Raw genomic sequence first — 11,602 nt, 5'->3', positions numbered from 1 at the left:
ACCCACAGAGCACGCACTGCAATCCTTTCATCATTTATGTAGCTAGCCAGTTTAATGTTCCCTTCTACAGATGAGTCCTTGTACCAAACACAGTATTCTCATTTTGGGCTTACGGATGTTGTAAAGAGGACACCTTATCTCCATTGTCTACAAGGAAGAACACAGTAACGTTTGCTTTGTAGCATCTGCAACCACTTTACAATGCCTGTGTTTTCCACAATACTCCTCTTGAGACACTTTTCTTCCTTATATGTTTCAGGTAAGTATGATTTTTTTTCAAGAGGTCTCATCCTCCTTCCACTGAGCTCAATGACAAACTCCCTGGTTTATCCATGGGACTACACTACTGAATACTGTTCAAGCTGAATATTAGATCCTCTAATGAGGGTCTATTAGAATGGGAATTAGTCTCCATGGGGAGTAATAGAAATTCTCCTTCAGTAGTGTCATTTAAAATTAGAATGGTTAAAGTACTTAGCATATAATAATCATACTGAGCAGTTATATTTCGGTTGTGCTTCGATATGGTTTACAAACATTAATCCCGCCCTGAGATGTAGATAATTGTTGTGGTCTATTCAGGCAAATCTAAAGCCCCCTGCAAAGTGTTTTTTTGGGGGGGAGAGGCACTAAGCTGCAAGACAGTGTGATCCTCCTTCTTCTGTTACCCCAAATTCAGATTCTGTGCCAGCTGGGGTAGTGGCGGTTCAGTTCAAGGGCAAGGAGAATTCTTTATGAAGAAATATACTGGACTAGAGTATGGAGTTTCTGTTAAATAAGAGCAGGTGGACCCCAGCCACGGTCACAATGTAGGAGAAGATTTTCTGATTCCCCAAAGTTTCTGTCAGCCCAGCAGCTTAAACTCCGCACCATTCTAACATTTCAACCTGGCCTTGTTAGAATGGAAACTCCTGCAACTGTGGATTTAGCAACATCTCTTTCATTATTCCAACCAGCCTGGTAAATAATATTATCCCCATTTTACATATGTGGAAATGGGGAGACAGAGAAGTGAATTGATTACATCTGCACATCAAGTCAATGACAGGACTGGACTCAAACTTTATCAGTGTACTGCTTATTCCACATTGCTATAGAGATAGCTGGCCTGGAGAGAGCCAGTCTTTCATAGACCGAGATGATCAGTCCATCGATAGCTAGGTAGAGTGGGGACAGTAGTGTAAAAAAAAGTCAAGTAAACCAAAAGTGCCCTGAACCAGGTAAGAGAGTGGAATAAAATCTGGTATAAAATTTCCCCAAAGCCAAGGAGTGCAAATAACTAATAAAACCTGAAAGAAAGTAATTTTCAACTAGAAGATCCTGTGGGCAGAGAGAATTCTCAGGGGCACCTTGCAGGATAATAGAAGTGAAATGGACCTTTATTTTACTTTGGCTTCTGACCTAAGACTTGGGTTCTTTTTGGTCTCTCTCTTCCTCAAAGTACAGAAGAGAGAGAGAGAAAAGATAGAAGCATATTTTTGCACAGACAAGCAAATGGATTAGATATAAGGTATGTAAGGATGTAAGAATGTATTTGATCTGCAGGGCTGGCCCTAGACCAAATGGCAGCCCAGGCGAGGAGCATCTTCAGTGCCTCCCTCCATTTGTTAATTTTTTAATACCTTATTTTTATTGCATTTGTAGCCCATTTCACAACTTTGATGCACAATTTGCATGCATGATTTAGCCCTGTCATGCAAGACGATAAATTTGCTCACTAGGATCTGTAAATCTGTATTTATTCATACCATGTATAAGCAAATAAAAAAAATTGTTTCCTCTAAGAAACTTTTCAATTTTAAGACTAACTGAAATGTACTAACATCAAGAAACTGAACTGTGCACTAACATTGGGTGGACCATTATTAAGTAGTGTTACAGTAGGTGACAGCCTTTATGCCGGCAGGAAATCTAGATGATTCTCTATCACTTTCCTCACATTTCCATTCCTCATCTTCAGGTAAATCTGCTCATTTCTTAGTACTAGGACTTCCATCATTTACCTTTTGCGCCTCAATTTCTTCTGCACTTGGACGATCATTACTGCCTAAAGCCCGGTCTATGTTGGTCTGTTTCAGCTATTTTCCCAACAAATTTGGCCCTTGCTACAAATTAGATTGGAATTAAGCTTTTTGCTTTCTATACTGAGATCCTAAAGCTTCTTCCGAACCATCTTTTATTTTCTACGTGGGAAAACAGACAGTATTAGGGAGAGTAAAAGTCTATGTTCCTCAGTCTTAGAAAGTCATCAAACATTACGTGTTAAGCATGGCAAAAGAAGTAACAGTGTTTCTTTGATACTGTTGCATAGATGGGGTTTGATAGATATCTTTGGAGTCTCATTAAAGATGTCCTCTATTAGTCACCACTTACACTCTTCAAGTCTTAAAACACAAGTACACTTTCACAATTACACAATAAAACAAGGTTTATAATATTGCAGCTGGGTCTCACTTCACTTCAGTTCATTCTTATATCTCACTGACTGACTGTCGACACCCCACCCCTTATATACCCGCGATGGCATGGCTGACAACATTCTAGGAGGTTCAAAGATAATGTAGTTCTCAGAAAGTCTGGAAGGTTCCACAAGATCCAGAACATTGTAGGAGGTTAGTGAAAAATGAATCCACATATAGAATACCTGAAATATTTTACTTCAAACATTCTATTTTCCCTTTTGTAGCTAACAACAAAACCTGCACCCCAAGCCCAACACCCACCAAGTCTGGCACCCCAGGCAGTCGCCTGGGTTGCCTGCCTCTAAATCCGGCCCTGTCCATCTGTGTATGCTCCTGGATGTACTGTGTGTAAATACATACATATATATATATATCTTGGGTGGGGGGGAAATCATGTCTTTATCCTTCTTAAATAAACAGCGCTCTTTGCTCCTGCAATCAAAGGTAATATGTTTTTGTAAAGCGAGGAATAAAGTCACATTATTTTCACATGTGGGACCTAGGGTTGCCAACTGCCTAATCACACAAACCCAAACATTCTTGTCCTCCCCATACCCCACCCCTTCTCCGAGGCCCTGCATCTGCTCACTCCATCCCCTGTCCCTCTGTCACTCACTCTCCCCCCACTCTCACTTTCACTGAGCTGGGGCAGGGAGTTGGGGTTTGGGAAAGGATGCAGGCTCTGGGGTGGGGCCAAGGGGTTCAGAGTGTGGGAGCGGACTCTGGAGTAGGGGTTGGGGTGCAGGAGGGGGTGCGGGCTCTGGGAGAGAGTTTGGGTGTGGGAGGAGGATCAGGGCTGGGGCATGGGGTTTGGTGCAGGAGGGGGGTGGGCTCTGGGAGAGAGTTTGGGTGTGGGAGGAGGATCAGGGCTGGGGCATGGGGTTTGGGTGCAGGAGGTGGGTGGGCTCTGGGAGAGAGTTTGGGTGTGGGAGGGGGATCAGGGCTGGGGCATGGGGTTTGGGTGCAGGAGATGGGTGGGCTCTGGGAGGGAGTTTGGGTGTGGGAGGGGGATCAGGGCTGCAGCATGGGGTTTGGGTGCAGGAGGGGGGTGGGCTCTGGGAGAGAGTTTGGGTGTGGGAAGGGGATCAGGGCTGCGGCATGGGGTTTGGGTGCAGGAGAGAGTGCAGGGTGAGGGCTCTGGAAGGGAGTTTGGATGCGGGAAGGGGCTCAGGGCTGGGGCAGGGGGTTGGAGTGTGGGACAGGGTGCAGGCTCTGGGAGGGAGTTTGGGTGTGAGAGGGGGATCAGGGCAGGGGCAGAGGGTTGGGGTATGGGAGGGGATGAGGGGTGTGGGCTCTGGCTGGGTGGCACTTACTTTGGGCAGCTCCCAGAAGCAACTGGCATGTCCGGCTCCTAGGCTCAGGGGTGGGTAGGTGGCTCTACGTGCAGCCCCTGCCTGCAGGCCCCCTTTCCCCCCCTCCCCCGCAGCTCCGGCAGAAGTTCCCAGCCGATAGGCGCTGTAGAGTTGGTGCTTGGGGCAGGGGCAGTGCACAGAGACCCCCTGGCTGCCCCTGTGCCTAGGAACCAGAGGGACATGCTGGTCTCTTCCATGAATTGCGTGGAGCCAAAGCAGGTAGGGAGCCCGCCTTAGCCCAGCCTATTAAAATCTCCTGGATTGGTTTCAGTAGCTACCAGGAGATGGATTCTGATTCCAGGAGACTTCTGGCCAATCCATGAGAGGTGGCAACCCTATCTGGGAACTCACACCATGACCCAGCACTTACAGTTACCAAGTGGTACGTATCCATATCTCATGATTTGCAGGGGCATCTTGATAAAAGTCCTGTGCTTGAGTCAATGTGCTGCAAAGAGGACCATAGCAATGAACACAATCCTTGCTGATACCACACACAAATCTTCCATCATGCAGAGAAGATCAGCCAGGAAGGCTGGACTGGAGGATGACGAATCCCTTCCAGCCATATGTGCTAGGATGGATTACTCCTCCAGCTTGCCAGTTATGCTGAAAAGTGAATCATTACAGAGGGGAAGGAAAGTCCTGTTTATAGGAAAATTAGTGGCTTTCTTTTGGGTGTGAACATAACCGCCAATCACCTGATATCGTTTGAAGAGAAAAATGACAGCTCTCATGCAAAATAATGAAGGAGATGAAGGGGATCCATGGATTGAGGGAAGAAACCATGGCACTACATTGAAGGAGGGAGACATGATCACTTATGTGTGAATGAAAGAGGAAAGGAGGAGAAACTGACTGAGGTAAGAGCTTCTGTCAGGAAAATAATTACAGAAGAAGTACCTGACAACAGAATGGGATTTTGTTACATTTTATATAGTTTCAAAGTCATCTGGAGTGTGATTTTTTTCCCCTTTACAATATGGAAACCTGGCTTAGTTAGATACAGGTCATAGTCAGGTCATAGTGTCTATACAACTAAATCTGAGCTAAATGAAGAAATTTACATTCATATGGGTTATGGCAGTTTGACAAAGTTCATGTCTAGATTAGAAAAAATGGTCATGTTTTAAAACATGCTAGCTAATAAGTTTTAGCTCACTTGATTTTAATAGGACTTTGAACTTAATGTAGTCATGTTTAAAAATGTATTCGCTGTTCATGTTCAACTCTTGGAGTGCCTTAGGGTTGACCACATCCAACCACTGTGATTTAAAACATGAACATTTTTCCGAAACTAGGCATGATCTAATAGAGGAGGACAAATCAGTCCAAACTAATGGATGTGAGATGCAAAGCTCAAATTAATGAGTAGGAAATTATTGTTTTCTAAGAACAATAGAATGTATATTGAACAAGATGGCATAATCCATGGCAGATGGGAACAGTAGTGGATGGAGTAGCAATACTTGGTCTGAACTACAACCATGTATTTGATCACAGACCCAAAATTCTCGGAGACAGCTGACTGACCTCTCCTTAGCAATGAATTTACTTGTGTGAGTTTTATCTGTACATAGTGAGGGGTGAGGTGCATGAGAGCTTGTTAGCAGTAACAAGTCATGCTAATTTTGATGTGAACTGTTAATCAGTCCATTTCACCCAGTGTGCCAGAGTTCTTAGAAAGAGCCTTTATCCTCTGAGACCTTTGTGACATACAGTAAAAACTACATTTGCCTCTTGGAAATGAGCACATAATTTTTAAGAAAGCAAACTGCAGGATTAAAAAGAACACAATAGCAAAGCCATGCTCTGCCAGGATCATCTCAGCCACTTAATCACTTCTTTGCAATGAGCAGCTGCCAGTATGCTAAAGTAGACTCTATACTTTACGATGAATTTGTCTGACATCCTGTCAGGTAAATCACTGGATTTAACTTGTTTTATCCTGTATGTTGTTTCTTCCCATGAGGTCTGGATGGCTCCAGGGATTGTTAATGGAATAGACTTTCAGCCCTGTAAATCTTTGGTCTGTATCCATTTTTAAGGATGAGCAAAATCCTGTTCAGCTACCTGTACATTTCCAATGCACATATTGTTAAGAACAGCCAAAAGAAGTCATTTGCAGTGCACGACAAAACATTTCACTAGTCCTACAATTCTGCAAGCTATTCAGGGCTTTAGCTGTCTTAATTCAGTACCTAGTGGACACACATGTTCATATCACAAGTCCATCAAAACTAATTGGAGCTCTTGTGGTAGCCTCACCCTTCCTATCTGTGACCTCAGACTGGGCCAGCATTTCACCGAAAGAGTTAATGCCTCTAGATTAGGTTCAAAGCAAATTAGTAGAGCAGTGTGGAGAAGCTGCCATTGCTTCTGTTAGATGTACTGTACCTGTTTAGTGCATAAATAGTTGACTTTGTTCTCCAGGGCTGCCAAGGCAGACCATTTAAAAAGCAGCAAATTCACTTAACATTAAAAAAAATCCCACAATATTTTTCTTTGCCAAAAAGCTAATGTTTAAAGCTGCTTCTTATGTGAGGGGTTTATGGTGTTTGGCAAAAGTCCTGATTATTGAAATTAAACACTTTTTAGCATCCTGGTAACTATGGCAAATGCATTTTACCCCTATGCAATACCTAGCACCAATTATAGAATTATGATTAACAAGAATGGGAAAAATATGAAATTAACTGGAATGTCTTCCTGCTTCTGTGAAATTAACAACTGCACGTTTGAAGGAAGATGGACCAAATAGGATGACCAATAATTTTTCTATCAGTTCTATAACAATAGTATTTGTATTTATTATAAACAACAAGTTAGGTTGATGCAGATACCAAAGGGATGAATATGGTATAAATAATAAAAATCTAGATAAACTAAACTAATTTAGCTTAAGTTGATAAATACCTTTATGAAACAATAACATAGAATTTAGTAGCAATTAAAGCAGTGAACCAATAATTAAACTCATAATTTTGATCACTTATTTTCGATAGACAATTTTAAAAAGAGTTGTGTTAAGATTTCTCCTAAAATCTATATAATTCAATAGAAAATGATCTCCTTGCAATAGGAAATTTTAAACAATTCTATAGAATTTAGTGGAACGTTATTTCTCTACTCTAAAACTCTATAGGTTTGCTTTAAAAATGTTTAGAAAATATTGTTCTATAGGACTTTTCCATAGGGGCAGGTAGGTAGCTAGATACTGTCTTATTTAAGTGGAATACCTTAATCTTGTATAGAGTATCAACTATTTTCTCTTTTAGGGCTGGATACAAAGCCCAGCAAAGACACTGACTTTGGATCAATCCCTTCCAGTTAATAGGCCAAATCTAGCAGTCTTTCCTCTGTCAATAATCTCACTGAAGCCATTAGATGTTTTACTCGACTAACAGCGGCAGGATATGTCTCTCTGTAAGTAAATGATTTGTGCTATCTACAATTCTATCTTTAAAAGATTAAATCAGTTACGAACAGCCTCAGCATCTTACCGTTGACCTCAACAGCAGTAGTAGTGTTCAATACCTCTCAGCACCAAGCCATAAATAGTTAAAGGCAGGCAGTGTTGGATAAAATAGAGTTTTGCTCCTAATATAAAGCTGTGTTTTGTTTTGTTTTGTTTTTTAATGTTAGTTATCTGGGCAGTCAAACTGCAAGAAATAAAAATAGCTCCGTATGCAATATTTATTGATAGGGACATCAGAGCATGTGTTGTTGAGTTTAAATTAGCCTTTAAGAAATTACTACTTCACTTATAAGGGAGCATGCTGCAGGATTAGAAAGAACACAATACCAAAGCCAGGCTCTGCCTCAGGACCATCTCAGCCACTCCTCTTTGTATAAGTGGCTGCCTATATCCTAAAGGAGGCTCTGCTCTTTATGATAAAAGACCCAACCGCTCTGTCAGTAAGTAAATCACACAAGCAGAAGAACTTGTTTTCTGGTAAATATTTAATTTCTCATTCTCAAAAAGATAATCCATGTAAGATTTTCCACAGCTTGCTGGGAAGAAAGTTCTGTGCTATTAATAATGCAAATGGTACCTTGTAATATACAGCACCTGGGGACATCCTGGCGTCTGAAGCATTTGTTTAAATATATAGCCAGCTCCGATATAGCAGGGTTCCCAGTCTCTCTGAAATGAATAATCTTTGCCCATTTCACTGAGCTAAGAGAAGTGCATAGTCGCAGTTACACAAACTGGTAATATTGTTCATATTGAATCAGATCTTGCAGGATTTGTCTCGCAAAAAACTCCCATTGACTTCAATTGAAACTTTATCTAAGTACTGCAGGATTGGGTGCTTATTTGGCATGGAGATTATGTTTGGCAGAGAGAAAAGGGGTGTCTAAATGACCTGAAATGCAAAATGTAACAGTAGTAGCAACCACGTGCATTTTGCATTGGAGGGATTTTTACACATTGATTTTTGAATTAAAGGATGGTAATATAATCAATGCCAGTCAACATGGGTTTAGGGAGAATAGATCCTGTCTAACTTGATATCTTTTTTCAATGAGATTACCAGTGTGGCTGATAAAAATATTAGTGTTTATATAATAGACTTCTGTAAGGAATTTGACATGGTACCTCATGACATTTTGATTTTAAAAATACTATATATATAAGATTAACCTGGCACATGTTAAATGGATTAAAAGCTGACTAACTGATAGGTCTCAAAATGTAGTGTAAATGGAGAATCATCATCAAATGGATGTGTTTTTAGTGGGGTCCTGCAGAGATAGGTTCTTGGCCTTACGCTATTTAACAGTTTTATTAACAATCTGGAAGAAAACATAAAATCATCACTGATAAAGTTTGCAGATGACACATAAATTGGGGGAGTGATAAATAATGAAGAGGACTGCTCACCGCTAAAGAGCCATCTGCATTGTTTGGTAAACTGGGCTCAAGCAATCAATATGTGTTTTAATATGGCCAAAATGTATACCTCTGGGAATAAAGGGTGTAGCCCATACTTACAAGATAGGGTCTCCACCTTGGGAAGCAGTGACTCTGAAAAAGCACTGGGAATCGTGGTGGATAATCAGCTGAGCTCCCAGTGTGATGCTATGGCCAAAAGGGCTAATGTAATGCTTGGATGCATCAACAGAAGTGTTTATTAGCATTAGAAAGGTTATTTTACCTCTGTATTTGGCACTGGTGCAACCATTGCTGGTGTCCACAGTTCAAGAAGGATGTTGATCAATTGGAGAGGTTTTGGAGAAGAGCTACAGAAATGACTGAAGGATTAAAAACCTGCTTTATAGTGATAGATTCAAAGAGATCAGTCTATTTGACTTAACAAAGAGCAGGTTAAGAGAGGACTTGATTACAGTCTGTAAGAATCTACCTGTAGGCTCTTCTATCTAGCATACAAAGGTATTACATGATCTAATAGCTGGAAGGTAAAGACTGGAAATAAGGTGTGATTTTTTTGACAGTGAGGGTAATTAACCAATCGAACAACTTACCAAGGGTCATAGACAGTGCTCCATCATCATGAGCAATTTCTAAATCAAGACAGAGTTTTTCTAAAAGATAGACCCTAGGAATTATTTTGGGGAAGTTCTATGGTTGGTGTTATAGAGAAAATCAAACTAGATTATCACAATGGTCCCTTCTTGCCTTGGGATCTATGAATCTTGGCAGTCTAGCAAATTAGTTGGGAAGTGTCTGACGAGCCAAACAAGTGGCCCAGAGAGAAAGGAGGGAATGAGGGATGGGATCGGGGAACTCTGTGCTACTTCTTCATTTTAATAATTCTTAAGTGAAAACTAATCTTTCCTCTGGCTTTTTAGTTGAGAGGAGTTTCCAGTTTCATTGTGGATGTGGTGATGATGGGAGATATTTTCAAAAGTTTATGTTTCTAAACCAGGCACTTCCACACACAACAACAGGGGCAAATGATGTTTGTGCCCACTGGACCATTTTCAGAAGAAGGCATAACTGAGGATCCAGGGAGTTATACCTGCCAGGAAGAGCATGTCAGAAGTTGGCTTGGCATATGTATTCACCTATCTGACGCATACAGGTGCCCAATTTTGTGGCACAGAAAATGTATCTCCTAGTCAAATCCATGCTTGGACCATAGATTCCATCTGCTAATGTCTCTACTGAATAGAGCCGGTAATTTTTCCCCTAAATAAATGGTTTTTCAACAGAAAATACCTTTTGGACTTTTAATGAAAATTTTCACAGAAAGCAGTAGCCCCAGAAAGAAAAATAGTAACAGTTGTCAGTTTGCTTGCATTTTCTCCCAGCTGCTGGGCGATAAGCTGCATTTTCATGTGATTGCAACTTCTCATGTCTAAGCATCTTTGACACCCCTCCCTTTGGGGCTTAAGAGCATACACAGATGATGGCATTTGCACATATTACTGTAACATAGTCATATGTTCCCATTCAACAAGGGCCTGATCCCTATGAGGCACTGAGTAATCCTTAAGTTCCCTGTAAATTCAGTGGAAGTTGAGGGTTAGTAATATTAACTGTTGTGCTTTGTTCTAATTTTTTTTACTTAATTTTAATTTTTTCCTTTTTGGAGTCTTTCATTTTCAAGTCATCTCTGAAGCCTCAGTCTGGCTGTGAGAAATGGTTGAACTCCAATTTAATCTTTCATTATTTATTAACAGAATCAAACCCAGGACAATTAGATCCTCCTGATTTTGATTTGTTTTAATATTAAGAGAATGTTTGACATGACACAAGTAGCGGAGGAAATATTTCAAGCCTTGGTTGCAGCACCACTGGAGAAGAACATCAAAGTTAGTGGGAAAAGAAAATCTAAACCAATCGTTCTTTACATGCATGGGATTTATATATATAATTCCATTGTGTACAGTGAAAGAAAGAATGTGAAAAGAAAATCAAGGAATGACAACTTTTCAAAACCTGAGTATTTACATTGTCAGTTATATCAAGGAGTTTTTCTTGTTTTATTTTGATAGCAAGGGACACCACACAAATTGCTTTCATGCTTTAATAAAAAGGAAGGGTGGTTCAATGTTTAGGTTATCAAATCAGAACTTGGGAGACCTGGGTTTGATTCCTTGCTCTGTTACAGACTTCCTATGCACCTTGTGCAAGTCTGCTAGCCTCCCTGTCCCTCCTTAGTTGTTACCGGAGGATTTAAACCCAATTCTATCAAGTCAATGATATTACTTAAAATCACTGCTTTTAATTTAAACCTATATTCTGATATTAAAGGTTGTGGCCTGCCTTATGGATTTTCCAGAGAAAAGCCGCTGACCAAAGCCAACTAACTTTCCCCTTGAAGGACCTGGATACAGCCCTCCGATCAAGAATAGACAGCAAGCAGTAAATTCTTCAAAAACAAAAATAGAATGTATTTAGAATTGAAGGATTACAATAAAAAAGGAGAGAGAGAGGCAAGAATCAAATAAACCATAAAGGTTACAGATACAATGTAAAGGAAGCAGCGCAAGAAATAAAGACACAGTATTACAATTACAATTTTAATTAATTCTACACGTACAACAATATAACCATACAATTATTCACTTAACACTCTATACTTTATAACAATGTATCAGTTCAAATACATAGAACAGGGGTAGGCAACCTATGGCACGGGTGCCAAAGACAGCATGCAAGCTGATTCTCAGTGGCACTCACACTGCCCAGGTCCTGGCCACGGGTCTGGGGGGCTCTGCATTTTAATTTAATTTAAAATGAAGCTTCTTAAACATTTTAAAATTGTCTTATGTATTTTACATATAACAATAGTTTAGTTCTATATTATAGACTTA

The 11,602-nt window shown here is 40.5% G+C and overlaps 1 long non-coding RNA gene across 2 annotated transcripts; it reads left to right on the top strand.

Annotated features, from left to right (window-relative positions):
- The first annotated feature begins 8 nt into the window (after window positions 1-8).
- Window positions 9-9,963, top strand: LOC120399627. Of its 2 annotated transcripts, none has more exons than XR_005595259.1 (3): window positions 9-259; window positions 7,093-7,240; window positions 9,709-9,963. It is a non-coding gene; the product is annotated as an uncharacterized LOC120399627 (long non-coding RNA). The 2 variants fall into 2 exon arrangements; XR_005595260.1 differs by lacking the exon at window positions 9-259 and adding an exon at window positions 4,520-4,677.
- Window positions 9,964-11,602: the final 1,639 nt, after the last annotated feature.

Source organism: Mauremys reevesii, linkage group 2 (assembly GCF_016161935.1).
Source record: "Mauremys reevesii isolate NIE-2019 linkage group 2, ASM1616193v1, whole genome shotgun sequence".
Classification (NCBI taxonomy): domain Eukaryota; kingdom Metazoa; phylum Chordata; order Testudines; family Geoemydidae; genus Mauremys; species Mauremys reevesii.
This window is presented reverse-complemented; position numbering and strand designations above follow the sequence as displayed.